General features: G+C 40.8%; 1 pseudogene; it reads right to left on the bottom strand.

Annotated features, from left to right (window-relative positions):
* Positions 1–13,258: 13,258 nt before the first annotated feature.
* On the bottom strand, positions 13,259–18,147 carry LOC122757112 (annotated as a pseudogene).
* Between the last annotated feature and the right edge of the window lie 2,298 nt (positions 18,148–20,445).

The following is a 20,445-nucleotide window of genomic DNA, read 5'->3' as shown; positions in this document are numbered from 1 at the left end:
TTAATTGTTCAGCAATAAAGTAGTAAGTATTGCAATAGAGAAAAATGAATTCGGTAATTATTTCAGCATGTGATGGAGAATCAGAAAATGCAAATCGATTCAATATTTTGATGCTTTGATAACAGAAAATTTTTAATTGTTCAGCAGTAAACTAGTAAGTATTACAATAGAGAAAAATTAATTCAGTAATTATTGCAACCTATGATGGAGAATCAGAAAAAGCAAATCGATTTAATATGTTGATGCTTTGATAAGATAAAATATTTAAATATTTGGCAGAAAACTAGTAAGTATTGCAATAGAGGAAGATGAATTCAGTAATTATTGCAACATGTGACGGAGAATCAGAAAAAGCAAATCGATTCAATATTTTGATGCTTTGATAATAGAAAATTTTAAAATATTCGGCAATAAACTAGTAAGCATTGCAATAGAGAAAAATAAATACAGTAATTATTGCAACATGTGATGGAAAATCAGAAAAAGCAAAGCGATTTAATATTTTGATGCTTTCATAACATAAAATTTTTAATTGTTCAGCAATAAACTAGTAAGTATGCAATAAAGAAAAAAGAATTCAGTAATTATTGCAACATGTGATGGAGAATAAGAAAAGGCAAAACGATTAAATATGTTGATGCTTTGATAACAGAAAATTTTAAAATATTCGCCGTGTTTGCGGTTGACCCATGGTTCAAGCTCCGGGATGAGCTTGTGCGTCCACCGCCCTTTAGCTGAGCTATTCCACTTTCTTTGCCATCGTGCAATGCTGTTCGCCATGATAGCGTCGAGACGCGCAGGCGCGTGCGAATCCCGCTCCACGGTTTCGGCGACCAAGTACTCCAGTGGTACCATACCAGCTATGACGAGCGCCGCGTCATCGGAGATAGTCCTGAAAGCGCAGCTGACTCTGATTGCGCTCAGTCTGTAGATCGCGCAAATGCCCCGGCTGTAGCTCGGCGTTGCCATCGCTCTTGCCCATATTGGCGCAGCATAGAAGATGACGGACCTAATGACGCTCATTAGAAGGAGACGTCGTTTCTGTTTAGGTCCCCGCGTGCCTTTTTATGCACATACTCTAAGTGCTCGCGGAAAATTAATCTTGTGTCTATCATGACGCCAAGATACTTTATCGCCCTCTTTGACGCAATGGTGACGCTGCCGATCTTTATATTGGCAGTTTCCACTCTTTTGCGACTGCTGACTAGGACAACTTCAGTTTTGTGTGCCGCTAGCTCGAACCCAGCTCCTGTCAACCAGCTTCGTATGCGATTGATACTTTCGCTGCACATATCCTTTGTATCTTTGAGCTCCTTTCCTATGGCTACGACAGCTACATCATCAGCAAAGCCGATGGTGTGCGCACCTGCTGGTAGCTCCAAGCGTAGTACGCCGTCGTACATGATATTCCATAGAGAGAGAGAGAGAGAGAGGCCCCAGCACTGAGCCTTGGGGTACTCCAGCTGACACTGTATGAGTTTGGGGACCCTCACTCGTATTGTATACCAGTGTTCTTCCTCTGAAGTAGCTCTTTATTGTTTCTTTAAGATATTTAGGGATATTATATTGTGACAGCGCATTCAGTATCATATCCCAACATTCTTTACGCATTCTTTACGTCCAGGGTCGCAATAATGCAGTATTGCTTCGTCCCATGCTTCCATCTTGTGCCATGGATGGCGGAAGTTGTTGACCGGGCCTTCCGGAATCCAAATTGATTTGGTGACAGTCTCCAGTCTAGAGCAGATCAATGGTCATCTGGCGGTTTGCCGGCCTTGGGTAGCAACACCAGGTTCTGGGCTTTCCATTTTGCCGGGAACGTCTCTTGAATTAGACATTCGTTGAAAAATTCAGCGAACGTACTAGGGTGCAAGGCGAGGGCTAGCTTTAGCGCACGATTTGATTACTATGATTTCTTCCTCTGTGACTAAAACAATTTCAGTGCTCGTTGAGCCCTGATCAGCAGACTCGGATCCAGGGGCGTGAATGGAGCTTAAACTTTCTGGAAAGAGCGTTTCCACAATCGATTTAAGCTCCAGACGATCCGTAGGCTGCACCTGTCTACCTGCGTATAGTCTTTTAACTACTATCTTATATGCCCTGCCCCAAGTGTCATATTCGGCTGAGTCGCACAACTCTAAAAAGCATTCTCTTTTGCTTGCCCTCTTCAGCTGTCTTCTAGCTGCCTGGTAAGCTAATTGTTTCTCAAAAAACGTAGACCTACCGCGAGCCCTTTGGTAGCTTCTTCTCGCCTGGATGCATTTGCGACGAATGTCACCTATTTGTGCATTCCACCAATACGTAGGCTCTTGTTGTCGCGTGAACTGCTTGCGGCGTAACATGCTGCTATTGCAGGCACTCTGTATTTGGGCTACCATTTGGCATGCTCTGGCCTCAGCATTACCAATTGTGCCCAGAGACTGAATGGCCTCTGAAAAGACCGCGGGATCAAAAGTATCTAGCCGATACGACTCCCTCCACAATGTTGACGCCCTGGCAGGTGGCTCACCTATTGTGAATAGAAGTGCCGTATGATCGCTGCCCGTATAGCTATCGCAATGGCTCCATGTTGCTCCCCGAAAGAGGGATGAAGTGACAAAAGTAATGTCGATAACAGATCCGTATCCCGCCCGACTGAAGGTGTACTCGTGGCCAGTGTTGAGCAGTGCAACATCTAGTGTCGCGAAGATCTCCAGTAGGATACGACCTCTGGCATTTGTTGTGAGGCTACCCCATTCTAACGCCCAGGAGTTAAAATCTCCAGCTATAATGGCCTTCCGACCCCTAGTATCCTCGGCAAGCTCGTCGAGCACCGTCGTGAATTCACTGAGCTGCATGCTGGGGGCCAGATAGCAACTGTAAAGCCATAAATTACCATATCGGCCACGTACGAACCCATTGAATGACTTAACATTCGAAAGTACGTTCGTTGAGTTGCCGCATACCCACAACGCAGCTTTGCCATTAACGTCTGTTGACCATGTCCTAGGGCAGCTGGCTATACAGTGGTGGGGCTCACTGAGAAAAGCTACGTCTATACATTTTTCCCTAATGATCTGCTCTAGAAGATCTTGGGCAGCAATACAATGATTTAAGTTAAGCTGCAAAAACCTTAACATTTCATTTTACGAACAGCTTCACGGTAGGATGGGCACTTGAAGCTGCCTGCTGAATGGTCCGTCTGCTTTTCACCTTTCCGGATGCAGAGGCTACATTTTGGTGGCTTGGTGCATGCTTTTGCACTGTGACCCATCTCTCCACACCTGAAACAGGTGCCTTTTAGGTCACAGTCGCTGCGACAGTTTGCTGCCATATGACCGTTATCAAGGCACTTAAAACAGCGTTTAGGCTGTTCCACAGCTCGGATACGGCATACTACCCAACCTATTCTAATTTTGGACAGCTCGAGCAGAGTTTTAGCTTTCCCAATTGGAAGAGCAACCGTAGCTCTTTGCTGTCCACCAAAAGCTGGCCGAAGCGATTTGATAGCCTCAATGGGGAGTGAGCTATCCTTCAACTCCACCCTAATTGCCTCCAAGATCTCCTCTTTGCTTGCTAACTCATCTAGGTCGCGAATCTCAATTTGAGCCGATTCGGTAAGTGTTTTAACTACCGCTCGGTCACCCAAGGCTTTGCCTACAGCTTCGTGCAGAGCCTCAGCGCTATGCTCCGGCTTCCTACTCAGTTGCAACAAAAGGTCCCCCTTAGCTGTCTTCCTAATACCTTGGACGTCGCCGCTCAGATGGTGAAAATATGGGTCGCTATTGACTACGCGAAGCATGTCCGCATAGCTGCAACCACCTACACCTGAAACCGCGATGGCGTCACTTCTGGAACGTTTTTGCTGCGGCTTGCTGTCCCTTAACAACCGTCCAGCTGTTCGAACTCGTCTGTCGACCTGCCTGGTTGGTTTTATCGGCTGCAGCCCGTAGAGCCACTGGCTCTATTGGATTTGCTGCGCTTTTATTGTGCCTCGGCTTTTTCGAGGGAGTTTTCCTCTGCTCAGTGGCAACTTCCCTCGACCGCTTGGGCGTAATACTACCTGCTGTAGCACTAACGCTCGCTGTTTTAGCCTTCTCAGCTACTTTCTTGACCTCGCAGTCTTTGACCGGTCGGTTGCAGAACGCTTCGGCCGTCTTGTGGAGACTGACCAGCCTAGCCAGCTCCTCTCTCATTAGTGCATTAATATGCCGCTGACCCCCAAATAAGGCAGTCAAGTCCTCTAGCGTAACTCCTATTTGGGCTAACGCTTCTTTTAAAGATTTGGGTGCCTGGCACTCAGCCACTGGAGACTGATTACAAGTCGACGGCTGCGGCAACGCCCTCTGTTGTTGCTGCGGTGATCGCTGCAACGAGGAACGGCGCGCGAAAGCTTGCAGCTCCTCCTCCATCATGGCCTCCATATTGCTCCGACTACCACAGCGTGAAGCCTGTAGTGGGCACTGTCTACTAATATAATTTGAGTTTAGAGACCGCAGTAACTTAAACTCAACTTAACTACAGCGAGAGCCCGAAAGTATGCACTACTTTTAATACCTGCTACCTCACACCAGCAGCTAGGTAATACGGAAGTATCTAAAGACAAGTTAAACAATTTTAGTAATTGAGACTTGAAGAGAATCACTGCACTCTTTAATCACTAAAATTGGAATGTTATCGACACCAGGAGAGAAAGATGATTTCAACGTCCTTATGGCTGCAGCTGGAGAGGCCGCCGTAACTTTAGGAGTATTAATAGACCCATATTCAGGAAGTGAATATGGATATGAGCTGCTGTAAAGATCAGCAGAAGAATAAGTGGATTGAAAAAATCTGCAAATAAATCAGAGGAGTCCTGGTTATTGCAAGTTTTTACACCACCAAGGACAAATGAGGACGGCATACCAGTAGATTTACGCTTCATTTTTACAAATTAGTAAAACTGTCCGACTACCACAGCGTGAAGCCTGTAGTGGGCACTGTCTACTAATATAATTTGAGTTTAGAGACCGCAGTAACTTAAACTCAACTTAACTACAGCGAGAGCCCGAAAGTATGCACTACTTTTAATACCTGCTACCTCACACCAGCAGCTAGGTAATACGGAAGTATCTAAAGACAAGTTAAACAATTTTAGTAATTGAGACTTGAAGAGAATCACTGCACTCTTTAATCACTCAAATTGGAATGTTATCGACACCAGGAGAGAAAGATGATTTCAACGTCCTTATGGCTGCAGCTGGAGAGGCCGCCGTAACTTTAGGAGTATTAATAGACCCATATTCAGGAAGTGAATATGGATATGAGCTGCTGTAAAGATCAGCAGAAGAATAAGTGGATTGAAAAAATCTGCAAATAAATCAGAGGAGTCCTGGTTATTGCAAGTTTTTACACCACCAAGGACAAATGAGGACGGCATACCAGTAGATTTACGCTTCATTTTTACAAATTAGTAAAACTGTTTAGGATCTTGTGCAAACTGATGTTTGCAACGTATAAGATAATTCTCATAACAACTAGAATTTAAAAGAATGAAACTTGACTTGGCTATGGAATATTTAAACCAATCAACAGCTAAGCCAGACTTTTTATAATTTTTAAAACATTTAGTTTTAATGTTTCTTAAGTTCGTAAGTGTTTTAGTAAAACACGGATGGTTATTTGCAATAGGCGAAATATGATTGAGAGGGACACAAAGATCCAAAATAGAGTTTAAGGTAGTATAAGAAAACAATGCTGCCAAATTAATATCAGTCGACTCGTATAAAATAGACCAGTCTGTCGAATTAATTATTTCATTAAGCAAAACAAAATTGCATTTACTTTAACAGAGACTTGGATTAGTAGGCAAAGGAGTATAAGTGAAATGATTATTAACAGCTAATAAAACCTCTAAAGTGGGATGATGTATATCCTCAGGTAAACAGAAAGTAGTTGCTTTCGTGATATTAATGAGCGACTCATGATTAATGAACACAAGATCTAGTGTGCGACTTAGATGATTAGAAATTGAGTTCATCTGAAACATAGACAGGTTAAACAATTCATCAAAAAGGATAGTGATCAATTGTCGGAATAAAGTAATTTGCATTACATGTTGACGACCAAAAAGTGTTCGGAATATTAAAATCACCCAACACAAGAAGCAAATCTCTATCATTTACATGTTCATAAACTTCCTTAATATAATTTATATGTTGAGCATAAACTTGTACATCAGAAGAAGGAGGGATATAAGAACATGTGATATATAATGAGCACGATTGGAGAGTTAATTTAACCCTTATAATCTCCGCATCATGAAGGGATGAGAAGGTAAACAATTCGGAGAGGATAAGGGATTTAACAGCAATTAACACCCATCCTTTAAGTTTAGAATTTTTGATAAATCAGGGACAGCTGAGAAGAAGTTTGTAAATTATTTAGTTTTTTGGTACAATGTTTGATGAAGATTGCAGCGAAGGTAAATTCACTGAAATAGGCGTCGATCTGCTAAGATTTTTGGGTTTAAATTCATGAACAACCACATAGAGTTTTAAAGTATTCTACCGGCACATTGATTTTGAATGAAGCAATCTCACGTGGAGTTGCGAAATTAAACTTCGATATAAAAACATTGGCCGACAGCTTACTTGAGATAAAAGCTGATACTGCCTCACAGGTCGTTTCAGATGAAAGCCTAGATAAGAAAACTTTCATTCGAGGATAGACGACAGATAAGGTAATGCCAGGAGAGGCTGACTTATTATCACTCTTCGTTTGAACAACTATAGGATATGTATCCAATTTTTGAACAGGGACGAGCGTTTCAATAGCAGCACCAACATGGGGAATAGACTCAGGTAATGTAGGGTCCAATGAGTTAGGTGCCGATGATAAAACGGCAGCACAAGGTGAGGGTGGAGCGAGCGAATTATGTGACGATGTTAGCGCAGAAGGAGGTACAACAACGGAGCCTCCAATAGAGAAGGGCGACTCTCGAAGGTATATTTAGTTAATATTTTGTTCAGCAGCATCCACATCACTGGATAATTGCTTAGAAATATTCTTCAATTTTAAAAATTGAGCCCTAACAGCGCTATACATTTTTGAAAAATTAATCTCTTTTTCTAAGCACAACGGACAAAACCAGCTGTGGACATAATCTTGTCATAATCACGACCAGTGAGACCTGCACATATAGTGTGCATCAAATTATCACACAACCAGCAATGTACAAATTGCGGTTGTGCAGAGTCCACTGCCTGTCTGAACGAGCAAGATTTTTTACAGCAACTCATATTGGCAATTGGGATCAAATAGAAATTACCGAAACTGAAGAAGCTAAATAACAACAAAGAGGATAAAACAACAACAAAAATAGCTGTTAAAGAGCAGAACGAAAGAATATGTTGAGAGAGCAACTCCAACAACAACAGCCGTCACAGAGCGTAACGAAAGAAACACAGAGAGAATATCTGCACCGCACGACGATTGAATTCGAGAGAGCAAGTATGCAAACACTCACACTTACCAACGTATAAAAAGTGATATGAAGAGAGCGCCAAAAACAAATAGAAGCGCTAGAGTAAAATGCAAAATAATGCAAATATCCAACCGACGCTTCGCAAAACTTCACAGATTAAAAAAATCAATTATAGAAAACACAGCGTACCACGGATCAAACCTTGCATAGGAATATCAAAAATCAAACTGACCGCAGTTGTGTGAAATATAATAAAAGCAATTCATTATAAACAAGTAAGAAAGCTCTAGTCGAGACTACTCGACTACGAGATCCCCTGAACCCTTGGAGTAATAGCTATTTCAATAATTTTTCGCGTTTTTCAGCTTACACAAGAAACACGCACACACACACACACGCACGCACGCACGCACACACAGGCATACATACACACACATACATACACACATACACACACACACACACACATACACAAACAATAACATACATATACACACACAAGCATAAACACGCATGGGCGGCAGTGAGCGCTTACTATGAGAACTTAATTGCTTAATAACTTTTTTGTGGACGTACGATCTTCATGAAACTTTCAGATTATGATTATGACATAGATATGCATGTAATTGCCAAAGCACAAGTCTCTAGTATTTGAAATACGCTTTTTACAAAAGTGTGGGTGAGGGGGTGAATTTAAGGGTGGGGGGTAAATTTTAACAAAAACCGAAATTGTATAAATTGCATACAGGCATACATTAAAGATTTCGAGACTCTAGCAATAAAGGTGTAAAAGATATAATTTTATAACTGGTTTTCGATAAGGTTTTTTATCGATAAAAAAAGATCGGGATGAGTTATCGATTTTTAATGATAAACTTGATATGCGCGCTGTAATTACGAACATTTTTAAAAAAATTTGAAGTCTCTATCTCTTATATCTTCTGAAATCAACGCGTTCATACATACGGACAGACGGACAGACGGACGGACGGACAGACGGACAGGGCCAAATCAACTCAGCTCGTCACCCTGATCAAGAATATATATACTTTGTGGGGTCTGCCACGCCTCCTTCTGCCTGTTACATACATTTCAACAAAACCATTATACCCTGATTTCCCATTGAAAATGGGTTCAGGGTATAACAAGCAAATTTGCAGAGCAGAAAAACAAACACGTCTGTACACTCTCACTGAGAACTACCGATAGATATAGAGGTGGGGGTAAATTTTAACAAAAACCGAAATTGCATATAAGCATACATAAAAAATTTGGATACTCTAGCAATAAAGGTGTAGGAGATCAAATTTTATAACTGGTTTTCGATAAGGTTTTTTATCGATAAAAAAAAGATCGTGATGAAATATCAATTTTTAATGATAAACTCGATATCCGCGCTGTAATTACGGACATTTAAAAAAAAATTGAAGTCTCTAGCTCTTATATCTTCTGAAATCGACGCGTTCATACATACGGACAGACAGACGGACAGGGCCAAATCAACTCAGCTCGTCACCCTGATCAAGAATATATATACTTTGTGCCTGTTACATACATTTCAACAAAACCATTATACCCTGATTTCCCATTGAAAATGGGTTCAGGGTATAAAAAGGTGGAAGATCTGATATTTCCAACTATAGAGGCATTGCGAAATTATCTGCTATTCCGAAATTATTTGAGAAAATTATAAAATCTGCCTTGCAGCATTTTTGAAAATCGATTATTCAACCATCTCAACACGGTTTTGTTCAAAATCGATCAACGTCCTCTAATTTATTTGAGTTTACTTCGCTTGTTAATGACAGTTGTTCTAAAAAAAAATGCAAACTGATGTTATTAGACTCATTCACGAAGTGAAAGAGTATATTGGTTTTGTGCAATGTCCGTCTTGCTGTCCGTCCGTCTGTCCGTATGATTGCAATCTATTTCGGCGCTATTGAAGCTAAAGACTTGAAATTTGGAACACATACTCGTGTATATCTCCGATTTATAAAGTGTTAAAATTTTCCCGATCCGCCCACTAGGGGCGTGGCAAATCGAAAAATGCATTTTCCGATATACCAGAAATCATGTTTGTTGAAGAGCTAGAAAGCTGAAAATTGGTATGTAGGTCCGCGCCGACCCCAAGATCACAAGCTATGGCGGATATATCTCCGCCCATTAGGGGCGTGGCAAATCGGATAAAACTGTATCTCCTAAAGTTATAAACCTAGAATGCTGAAATTTTGCATGTAAGCTGATGTTTTAATTCTATGAAGATAGGTCAAAAAATTATATATCTACGCCCACTAGGGGCGTGGCAAATCGGACCTGAAGATATAGTGAATTTTCTAATTCCGCTATGGCACTATTGATACTAGAGACCTGACCACCACGTCTAACGAGCTATGGTAGATATATGTCCGCGTATAGGGGGCGTGGCAAACCGCAAAAGTTTATATCTCCTACAGTTTAAGAGCTAGAAGCTTCAAATTTGGATAGTTAAGTTACTGGTGGCCTCCTCTATCGATGCCCCAAAAATAATTTTTAAGCCTCTTTAGGGGCGTGGCATATCGAAAAATACCCTGTAATTTTCACATTTTTTGAGCGTAAGAATTCAAATTTTGCATTTAGGTAACCGGTTGCTCGTTCTAAAACTGGCTAAAATTGAGGAGTCTACGGCCATTAGGGGCGTGGCAATCGGCATTTACAGTGTCCGAATTGCGACATTTATATGCGTCAGCCATCTATTTATGTATATGTACACATAAGTAGACTTAATAGGCATTGATAGCACGGAAGGAAACATTTTTATAAAATTAATAAAATATAAAAAAGCTAAAATAACAAAAATTTGCAATTTACAAAAAAGTGTTTCCGCGGGATTTGAACTCGCAGCCAACCCAAACAGCATGTTTGTCAAAATAGCTAAAATAAAGATCGTCGGCGCTTCAGCCTACAGCACCACCGCGTCGTTTCGATTAAGAGTAGTTAAAATGAAATCACATTATTGTTATGACGCCACATAGCAAAGAAAAGCCAGAGTGGTGGCTGGAAATTCAAAAACAATGCAAAGACAAATCAATGGCAACGAGATTCTTAGAATATGCTAGAGCACGCATTTATGTGTACATACATACACACATACAAATGAGCCCGTGTATAAGGCTGGAATGCTTGATGCTATGCGTGCAGGCTTACATATATAATTATATATACATATGTATGTATTTGCGTATATGTATTTGAGGGCTATTTAAGAAGAAACAAATTTAAACTTATAAAATTATTCGACTAAGAAAATGAAAAGTATTAAGTGCCATTCAGTCAAGCTCGCACCTTCCCAATAAAATATCTATTTTATAAAAAACGAAATATGTATGAAAAAAAAATAACATAGTAAAGGTTCGAACCTCCCCTACTCTAACATTAATTGCGTCGCCCTTAGCACCCGCGCCACTGGTTTGCTCGAGCAATCAGTTGCTAAAATAGAATAGCTTAATAAGAGAGCATCATCAGACAAAACTACAGTAACGGCTAGAAAATCCAGAAATCAATCGAAATTCTAAGTGTGCACAAGCATAGGAAAATTGCGCTGATCTGCTGTTAGCTTAAAGCCGGTATCCAATGTATGGATATAAATATATAATAAAAATCAAAATTGTATAAATTATATATGTATGTAATTTTAATGCAATAGCTATCGATGATTTTCCAATTTTAATGGTATCATGCCGTGTTTTTTGCTGCGCACTAGACTTGAAAATTGCACTATATACTCTGGTTGACAGCGTTGCAATCGGTATCGCCCGACTGCAACGTTCTTACTTGTTTACTTTTGTTGCCGTTTAGAATCCCTTCTTGAGGCAAACTTGCTGCCGGCTTAAGTTTTTTGCTATGCTCAATTCTGGCTGAACAGTTTTTGTAGCTAGATATGTGAGCCACCGTAGTTGGCGCATATCGAATCGTTGTCCAGCCTGAGGTCACTCGAATCTGACCCAGTAAGATGATTGCCTGAGCATTTACCACAGACTAGTTTTTTAAGGCAATAATTTCGGGTATGTCCAAAGTCTTGGCATCTGAAGCATTGCACCAAATCTTTGCTAAACTGGATCAAACCTTGCACAAGAAAATATAGATATTCAACCGAACCGCAATTATGTGAAATTTAATAAGAATAACTAAGAAAACAAGAATAATTGCAGAGCACAAAATCATACAAAAGTAACTCTCACTGAGAACTCTCTCGAGAGAAACACTGCACTCTTTAATCACACAACTTGGAATATTATAGGCACCAGGAGAGAAATATGATTTCAACGTCCTAATGGCTGCAGCCAGAGAGGCTGCCGTAACTTTAGGAATATGGATATGAGTTGCTGTAAAGATCAGCAGAAGAATAAGTGGAAAAAAATCTACAAATAAATCAGAGGAGTCCTGGTCATTATAATTTTTTTCAGCACCAAGTACAAATGTGGACGGCAAACCAGAAGACTTTCGCTTTAAGTTAACAAATGAGTAAAATTGTTTACAACGTATAAGATAATTCTTATAACAACGAGTATTTAAAAGATTCAAATTAGACTTAGCTATGGAATACTTAGTCCAGTCGACACTTGAACCAGCTTCTTAAAGCATTTAGTTTTAATATTTCTTAAATTCGAGAGACTTAGTGAACCAAGGCGTCTTATTTGAAACGGGCGAAATACGGCAGAGAGGCACGCACACATCCAGAATAGAGTTTAAGGTTGTATAAAAAGGCGATACTGCCCAATTTTCGGTGTTTTTCGGTGTTTTATATTTTTATTACAATATTCCTGCGTGTGGAATCGGATGGAATAGGTGTAACATCCTCAATGCGACCGATTTACCTGAAAGGATTTCACTATTATGAATATTATTACTTAGCCAGGCTTCAGTGAATGCAATAATATCATATTGTACACTGCAACTGTGCAAGAATAGATTTTTATACCCTGAATACGTTTTCAATGGGAAATCAGGGTATAATGCTTTTTTTTATACCCTGAACCCATTTTCAATGGGAAATCAGGGTATAATGGTTTTGTTAAAAGTATGAAACAGACAGAAGGAGGCGTGGCAGACACCACATAGTATATATATTCTTGATCAGGGCGATGAGCTGAGTCGATTTGGCCCTGTCCGTCTGTCTGTCCGTCCGTCCGTCTGTCCGTCCGTCCGTATGTATGAACGCGTCGATCTCAGAAGATATAAGAGCTAGAGACTTTAAATTTTTCATAGATCCGTGTATATCACGCGCATATCAAGTTTTTCATTATATATCGATAACTACTCCCGATATTTTATTATCGATTAAAAACCTTATCGAAAGCTAGCTATTTAATTATATCTCCTACACCTTTGAAGCTTGAGCTTCCAAATTTTATATGTAGACTTATATGCATTTTATATAATTTCGATTTTTGTTGTAATTTACCCCCCACCCCCTATATCCACCCCCTCACCCTCACCTTTGTAAAAGGCGTATTTCAAGTACTAGACGTTTGCTTTGAAATGTACATACATTTTCACCATATGATTCTTATAATGTTACCCACACTACAGCGCAGCCCAAGCACAGTCGCTGCTTACTGCGCAGTTAGCAGAGCGCGTTCTAATACGTGCGTGTGTATGTATGTGTATCGAAAAGAAGTGCAGACTGATTAGAATATCAGATTAGAGGGTTCAGGGTATCTCCTAGTCGAGCAGTCTCGACTAGAGTCTTCTTACTTGTTTTTTTTAAATGTATGTAACAGGGAGAAGGAGGTGTGGCAGACCCCACAAAGTATATATATTCTTGATCAGGGCGACACGCTGAGTTGATTTCAATGAAGGGGCCAAGGCACGCAGTGCGGATTGGGCACCGGGTCCGTGTGTCTTGGTCTTGTTGCCGCCAGTAGCGCGCAATTTAATGTGCAGTAATGCCCAGGACTTTCCACCTCTCAGCCACATCCTGAGCGGCCAACATGTCGGCGTAGGGGGAAGCCTCATCACGAACAGCCTTGACTTTCATGCCACCAGTGACAAGTGCGATGGTTTCGCGACCGGACAAGTCGGTAACATGCACGAAAGTATCGTAGAAGCTGGCGTAGATTGGGCAACGCCGAAAACGTTCTCGCCATCGGGAACTTGTGGGCCAAGCGAGACCTGCACTTCCTCTTTCTGAACTTAAGCCTTCCTCTAAAGAGGGTGATGTATATCCTCAGGTGAGCAGAAAGTAGTTGATCTCACGACATTAATGAGCGAATCATGATTAATGAACACAAGATCTAGTGTGCGATTTAGATGATTAGAAATAGAGTTCATCTGAAACATAGACAATTCATCAAAAAGATAGTGACCAATTGTCGAAATAAAGTAATTTGGATTACAAATTGATGACTAAGTGTTCGGAATATTAAAATCACCCAACACAAGAAGCAAGTCTCTATCATTTACATGCTCATAAACTTCTTTAATATCATTTATATGTTGAGCATAAACTTGTACATCAGAAGAGAGAGGGATATAAGAACATGTGATAAACAATGAGCACGATTGGACAGTTAATTTAACCCTTATAATCTCCGCATCATGAAGGGACGAAAAGGTAAACGATTCAGAGAGGATAATAGATTTAACAGCAATTAACACCCCACCCCCTCTGCGAACCGAACGATCGAGTCTATAAGTATTGAAATTACCTGAAAGGATTTCACTATTATGAATATTATTACTTATCCAGGCTTCAGTGAATGCAATATTATCATATTGTACCCCACAAAGTATATATATTCTTGATCAGGGCGACGAGCTGAGTTGATTTGGCCCTGTCCGTCTGTCCGTCCGTCCGTCTGTCCGTCCGTCCGTCTGTCCGTCCGTCCGTCTGTCCGTCTGTCCGTATGTATGAACGCGTCGATTTCCGAAGATATAAGAGCTAGAGACTTCAATTTTTTTTTTAAATGTCCGTAATTATAGCGCGGATATAAAGTTTATCATTAAAAATCGATAACTCATCCCGATCTTTTTTAATCGATAAAAAACCTTATCGAAAACCAGTTATAAAATTATATCTCCTACACCTTTATTGCTAAAGTCTCTAAATTTTTTATGTATGCTTATATGCAATTTCGGGTTTGGTTAAAATTTACCCCCCACCCATATGTCCACCCCCTCACAACCATGTTTGTAAAAAGTGTATTTCAAATACTAGAGACTTGTACTTTGGCAAATACATGCATATCCACGTTGTCATAATAATCTGAAAGTTTCATGAAGATCGTATGTAAACAATTAAGTCCTCATAGTAAGCGCACACTGCAGACCATGCGTGTTTATGCGCGGGTGCTTGTGTGTGTATGTGTGTATGTGTATGCGTTTGTGTCTGTATGCGTATGTGTGTGTATGTATGCCTGTGTGTGCGTTCGTGCGTGTGTGTGTGTGCGTGTTTCTTGTGTAAGCTGAAAGACGCGAAAATTTATTGAAATATCTATTGCTCCAAGGGTTCAGGGGATCTCGTAGTCGAGCAGTCTCGACTAGAGCTTTATTACTTGTTTTTATACGGTCCGTGTATAGCACGCGCATATCGAGTTTTGCTTTAAATATCGATAAATTTCCCCGTTATTTTGTTATCGATTAAAAACATTATCGAAAACCAGCAATAAATTTAAAGCTAGAGTCTCCAAATTTTTAATGTATACTTATATGTATTTTATACAATTTCGATTTGTTTAGATCTGTTGGGTGGCACTTTTTGAGGCGTCTCTTCCTCGGCTTGGCAGTTAGCCGTCTGGCTAATAGATTTGTTTGACTGTCGAGACGTAGAACGTACCTTGCCGAACATAATTATAGGACATCTCCCACCTTTGGGACCTTTAGATCGTTTTCAATGTCTCGAGTTCTCTTTGCTTGGGCGACTCTAATTTTGTTCAAATTGGTTTTAGAGGCAATGCCGTATATTTCTAGGGCGTATTTACAGATAGGGCTTAGGATGCTCTTATATATCTTAGTTTTATTGTTCAGTGATAGCTTGTTTTTTTGAGCAAGAAGCCAAGTCATCTTTCTAGCTTTCGCCATTACCGACTGCCCTACCATGGTAGTATGGGCCTTAACATGTAGTTTCCTATCCAGTAAAACTCCAAGGTACTTATGTGAGCTTTTTTGTGGGATTATGGAACCCAGCATAGTAATGCCGCTAGAAGACAAGCTTCTTGTGGTAAACGTGACATTTACGCACTTGCTGGTGTTGATGCCTATATTCCAATTTCTAGCCCATCCTTCAAAGCTATTTACGTATTGTTGCAAGGATTCCGCGGCTATGTTTATGCTAGGACTTCTGGTTAAAACTGCAGTGTCATCTGCGTAGGTTGCTATCAAGACATGTTCCTCATCTAGTCCAGTAACTAAATTTATGGTCGGCATATCAGCTGTGTATAGGTTGTATAGCGTAGGTCCAAGCACGCTACCCTGAGGGACACCTGCGCAAACTGAACGTTTCGAGGACTTTTCTCCATTCACAACTCCTCTGAAGTATCTATCCGTGAGGAAGCTTGTAACAAGCTGGAATAGCTGCGGTGGTAAGATGTTCTTCAGATTAAATGTGAGACCATCGTGCCACACCCTGTCAAAGCCGCAGCTGCACACATTTTTTATACCCTGAACCCATTTTCAATGGGAAATCAGGTATAATGGTTTTGTTGAAATGTATGTAACAGGCAGAAGGAGGCGTGGCAGACCCCACAGAGTATATATATTCTTGATCAGGGCGACGAGCTAAGTCGATTTGGCCCTGTCCGTCTGTCTGTCCTTCCGTTCGTCCGCCCGTATGTATGAACGCGTCGATCTCAGAAGATATAAGAGCTAGAGACTTACAATTTTTTTCCTAGGTCCGTGTATATCACGCTCATATCGAGTTTTTCTCTATATATGGATAACTATTCCTGATATTTTATTATCGATTAAAACCCTTATCGAAAGCTAGTTATTTAATTATATCTCCTACACCTTTAGAGCTAGAGCTTCCAAATTTCAAATGTAAACTTATATGTATATTATATAATTTCGATTTTTGTTGTACCACCCCCATATCCAGCCTCTCACCGTCACCTTTGAACAAGGAGTAATTCAAGTAGAGACTTTAGACTTTAGAATGTACATACATTTGAACATTATGATTATGTTCTGAAAGTTTCATTAAGATTGTATGTCTACAAAATTATTCAACAAATAAATTGTCATAATATTGTCCACACTGCAGCGCAGCCGCAGTTAGCAGAGCGCGTTCTAATACGTGTGTATGTATGTGTGCCGAAAGAAGTGCAGAGTGATTAGAATATCAAACAAGAGGGTTCAGGGTATCATCCCGTTTAAACGAGTAAAAACATTCAAGTTCAAGTCAGATGCCACTATTGCTAATTGTGAATGATTTTTCGTTTTTTAAAATTTCCAAAATATTCAATATATAATATGTAGATCATATGCTGAAAGTTTCATTAAATTCCGTTCAGTCAAAAATTATTAAAAAATTATCAAATATTTGGCCAAATAAACAAACGCACGTGCAGCAGCTACAACAGTATCGTATGCGTGTGCACACATACACTCAAACTTCTTCTAGAACATTCTTTGAATCACATCTGCTGTTAGTTTGGTTTCGTTTTGGTAGATGGCGCTGCAGCAGTGAATCTATTTGAGTTTTGCCAGCGCCACTTCCAGAAGTGAGGTGGCGTAGTGTGTTAGCGGCATGACGCTCGATCGAGAAGTCGCGGTTCGAATCCCGATCGGTGCAGCTGATGTTAATTTTTTTAATTGTTTCAAAATATTTTTATATTTTCATAAATGAGTTTTCTATTTAATTTACATTTTTAAATACACCGAAATTGAAATTTTAACCATACTTAATGTGCGTTTTTAATAGTTTGGTTATTCTAGCAGATTCTTAGAATCACATCAGCAGTTAGTTTGGTTAAGTTTTGCTAGATGGCGCTGCAGCAGTGAATCTATTTCAGCTTTGCCAAAACGGCTCCCGAAAGTGAGGTGGCGTACTGAGTAGCTGCGTGACGCTCGATCGAGAAGTCGCGGTTCGAATCCCGAGCGGTGCAACTTATGTTAATTTTTTTAAATGGTTCAAAATATTTGATATTTTATTAAATGAGCTTTGTTCTTTTATGGGCATTTTTATTAGTTGGGTTCAGGGTAGTATCCAGTCGAGCACTCTCGACTAGAGTTTTCTTACTTGTTTTTATATTCGTTTATTGTCAATCCTATTATATTACAAGTTGCAAGTTGTATGGTGGCTAGCTTCCTCCGATTCCAGCATGGCGTTGACTATGTTGGCCGCTTTGAGGGAGCGGTCCAGTGCCTCTTCTAAACGACGCCTCTCCTCCAGGAACCGTCCACATAGGAAAAGGATGTGGTTGGCGTCTTCCACATGCCCTCGCCCGCACCAGGGGCACTCATCAGTTTCCTCGTGACAAAAGCGCTTCAAATAACTCCGAAAGCATCCAGAGGATCTGCGAAAGGTAGAAGTTAACCTCGCCGTGTTTGCCGTTAATCCATGGTTCGAGCTCCGGGATGAGCTTGTGCGTCCACCACCCTTTAGCTGAGCTATCCCACTGTCTTTGCCATCGTGCAATGCTTTTCGCCCAGATAGCGTTGTATCGCACAGTCGCGTACGAATCCCGCTCCACGGCCTCGGCGACCAGGTACTCCAGTGGCACCATGCCGGCTATGACAATCGCCGCATCATCGGCGATAGTCCTGAAAGCGCAGCTGACTCTGATTACGCTCAGTCTGTAGATCGCGCAAATGCAAATTACCATATTGGCGCAGCATAGAGGATGACAGACTTAATGACGCTCATTAGAAGAAGACGTCGTTGCTGTTTAGGTCCCCGCGTGTTAAGCATAATTCTTGAGAGAGCTGTACAAGAATCAGCTGCCTTTTTATGCACATATTCTAAGTGGTACTTCCAAGCGCAGTACGCCGTCGTACATGATATTCTATAGGAGAGGCCCCAGCACTGAGCCTTGGGGTACTCCAGCTGACACTGTATGACTTTGGGGAGCCTCACTCGTGTTGTATACCAGTGTTCTTCCTCTGAAGTAACTCTTTATTGTTTCTTTAAGATATTAAGAGATATTATATTGTGACAGCGCATTCAGTATCATATCCCAACTAGCTGTGTTAAAGGCGTTCTTAACGTCCAGGGTCGCGATGATGCAGTATTGCTTCGTCCCGTGCCTCCATCTGGTGCCTTGGATATTGTCAGGCCAACAACTTTTTGTAATTTAATTTCTAGACGTACAATCTTAATGAAACTTTCAGAACGTAATCATAATTCATTCAAATGTATGTACATTCCAAAGCTCAAGTCTCTAGTACTTGAAATGCAATTTTTACAAATTGGGTGGCGAAGAAGTCGTGGTATCCAAAATCTGTAAATTACATAATGTTTGTATTCATCATATGTATATACACAGTAAATCTAAATACCTGAGGCTGAAAAAACAAAATCTATTTTTCGATTATTCGCGAAAAAAAAGTTATCGGATGATTTAACGAAAAAATAAAGCAAACTCGTACTGCGTATGGTACACCCAAGTATGCATGCCAAATTTCAGCTCTCTAGCTCTTATAACTTCTGAGATCGACGCACTCATACGGACGGACGGATGGACAGACGGACAGGGCTATATCGACTCAACTCGTCGTGCTGATCAAGAATATACATATATACTTTGTGGGGTCTGCCACGCCTCCTTCTGCCCGTTACATACTTTTTCACAAAACCATTATACCTTCCCATTTTCAATGGGTTCAGGGTCTAAAAGCAATACTTTAAGATATTTTAATTCTTTAAAGTTTTTCACTAGTAAATAATGCAATACAGAAATTAATTGAATAATTATACCAAACTATGATGGAAACAATGCGAAGAAACCATGCGTTTATATATTTCAATTCTTTGATTACAGAAAATCTACTAGTAAATATTGCAGTATAGAAATGAATTGCAAGGTATGATGGAAAATAAAAAAAAAAACAAGTAAGAAAGCTATAGTCGAGACTGCTCGACTACGAGATCCCCTGAACCCTTGGAGCAATAGCTATTTCAATAACTTTTCGCGTCTTTCAGCTTACACAAGAAATACGCACACACACACGCACGCACGCACGCACACACAGAGTTCGAGTTGCGTTTTCACGGAGTGCGGTCGATGTCATCGTGATCCATCGTAGACAATAGCTTGAACTGTGTTTTCCCCTGTGAAAGTGGAAAGAACTGAAGTCAACGTGTTTGCTGTGGGCGCGGCGTACCCAGCGACCTCAAAAAAAAACTACCAGAGACTTACGGCGCGGCGGTTCGTGGAATTCCCAAGCGGTATAATTCGGTGGTGCAAGAGAGGGGGGGGCGATAGCGTCAGTGTTTTGGCGTCAGGGCTTCTTTCCTTTCCTTGTCTTTTGTGGGCGCGTAAATTTTGTTACTTTAGGCGTCACACTTGCGCAATAAGAAAAATCAGGTGCATTCACTCTAACAGCTGTTAGTAGTGCTGGAAATTGCATCGGGCAATCAGCTGCTCACTAACGTTGGTGAGTTGCTAAGCCTTAGCAAAGACAGCAAGATAGCTGCTGGAGTGAAGTAGCAGTTATTAAAAGTAGTGCATACTTTCGGGCTCTCACTGTAGTCAAGTTGAGTTTAAGTTACTGCGGGTTGTAAACTCAGATTATATTAGTAGCCATTGCCCACTACAGGCTTCACGCCGTGGTAGTCGGAGCAGAAATGGATGCCATGATGCAGGACGAGCTGCAAGCTTTTGCGCGTCGTTCCTCGTTGCAGCGATCGCCGCAGCAACAACAGAGGGCGCTGCCGCAGCCGTCGAGCTTTAATCAGGCTCCAGTGGCTGAGTGCCAGGCACCCAAGTCACTAAAAGAAGCGTTAGCTCAAATAGGAGCTACACTAGAGGGTTTGTCTGCCTTATTTGGGGGTCAGCGGCATATAAATGCCTTAATGAGAGAGG

Source organism: Drosophila mojavensis, unplaced genomic scaffold (genome assembly GCF_018153725.1).
Source record: "Drosophila mojavensis isolate 15081-1352.22 unplaced genomic scaffold, ASM1815372v1 contig_297, whole genome shotgun sequence".
NCBI classification, from domain to species: domain Eukaryota; kingdom Metazoa; phylum Arthropoda; class Insecta; order Diptera; family Drosophilidae; genus Drosophila; species Drosophila mojavensis.
The sequence above is the reverse complement of the archived record's forward strand: the minus strand, read 5'-3'. Positions and strand labels throughout refer to the sequence as shown.